Raw genomic sequence first — 2011 nt, forward strand, 5'->3', positions numbered from 1 at the left:
TTATTTAATATTCCCTCAGTCCTTTTTAGTTATCTGCTTTGTAGTACAACTAAAAGGGATGGATGTAGTGCATTCAAGAGATAAAAAATCCCTCCTCTACCTAACACTGTAGATTTGAATTTTCGTTCTAAATAACATTGTCTAAAAGATATAGTCAAGCACCAAAACATCTGAGAAGGATTGGTAGACGACTCTTTCACTTGAAAAATCTGTAGCTTGAACCCATGAACACGGTAAGAGACTTCCCCGATGTCCAACTGCTCATCCAAAGACTTGGTTTCCGCCTGCCCCACGAATAGAGAAGTAGCATTGAAATGTTCAAATTAAACTCATATGAACTTCAAATTAAACGTCAGCTGCGAATTCTGTTGACGCACCAACACTGAGAGAGTCTTGCTCACTAGAACCATTCTTGCTTTTTCAAATCTTTTTACTATCAAATATGTATCTCTGTGTAATGCTACCAAATTTTCTTATTTATTGGGATATAGATGAAGTTTCAATGGTTATAGAAGGGCAAAAGAGTAACTAACAAAAAAAAAAAAAAAAATGACAAATACTCACATTTTTTACAAGTGGCATGCTATTGACCACAAGGCAAATTATTAACCAACCCATTTTCTTTCCTTTCCCCTTTTAAGCAGAATGCTTCCCCTCTCTAGCATTTCACTTTCTCACTCTATATTTATCTATTTGCACTAAATATCTTCCATACTTCAAGCTTGTTTTTGGAGAGATTAAGGAAAGATTTTGATGAAGCCATAGGTGAAGAAGTGATGAGCTTGAGGAGAGCTTTTATTTGAGACCATTATTGCAAGGAGCTAGGGATCTCGAATTTGGGGGTTTCTCTTTAAAGAGGTAGAGTTGTCTAATTGATGTTTTTTTTTTGGATTTAGTAGTTAATTTGATGTTTTTCCCCTCTTTTGGCATGTTAATTTGATGTTAATTGAAGAATGAAAATTCTAAGGTTTGGTTCATGTTTAAGTTTTGTAAAATTGATGGGTTTGATGGAATTAAATGCTTATTTTGTATATGAATTTCTGATGACATGCTAAAAGATGACTAAGTGGTGGATTATATGTGTTACTCCTAGTATGGTTGATGTGGTGTATGTTAAAGCATGCTAAGTTGTTAAATTAATTTATTGTGATCATGAAATTGTTTATTGTGTAATGAATGAAGGTTGATGATTAAATGATTGAAAATCTGAAATGTTCCATATGCATGGCATGAGGGCATTGATGGGCATGAGAGAGATGAGGGTGTAGATGAGATGTGTAGATGTGTGGTAGCGGGAAAGGGAAATGTGGGTACATAATGGTTTGGAGGAGAGGTGTGAACAAGAGAGGGTATGGTGTGATGTGGTTTGCATTGACATCTATGCATTGCATTATATGAGATAGTGATGAGGATTGATTGGAAATTTAAGTGCCATATGTGCAATCCCTCGCATGACCCCGCTCCTTTTTCCTTTTCTTTGTGTAAAACATTGGATTATTTACTTCATTTGAGGAGGTGCCACTTAGGCAATCTCTGCTGAGCCGTTGTGCTCACCCCCCCTTATTAATATTTTTTTTCAGGACTAGAAAGGAGGTGGTGGGAGATCTACAACTTCAATCATGCTAACATCATAGATATATATATATAGAGAGAGAAAAAACCTTTGTCTTATCAATTTTATCAAAAATTTTGTTAATACGGATGGACTTTGTGGCATACAGAATATTTTTGTAAAATTGGGGTGACTTGAAGGGTTGACTGGAGAGGTAATGAAGATTAGGAGGAAAATAGGATCGGGCTAGTTCAATGGGGTCCTGTATGTGACTAAGAGAGGGCTCAATGTAGAATAAGGGTTGAACTGGTTTTTCAATGTAGTTACTTGGTGATTTGGTAGTATCTCTTGGCATAGGTGACTGGTGTGAGCGTCTAGTAGTATCTTGGAAAGGATTAGGTGCAGGATCAACTAGAGCGGACTTGAAAGAGGGTAACTAAGAAGCAAGTGGTTGAAACC

The sequence above is a fragment of the Cornus florida genome, unplaced genomic scaffold (assembly GCF_030987335.1).
Source record: "Cornus florida cultivar Cherokee Brave unplaced genomic scaffold, ASM3098733v1 CherokeeBrave_3.0.0_Hap2_Chr06, whole genome shotgun sequence".
Classification (NCBI taxonomy): Eukaryota; Viridiplantae; Streptophyta; class Magnoliopsida; order Cornales; family Cornaceae; genus Cornus; species Cornus florida.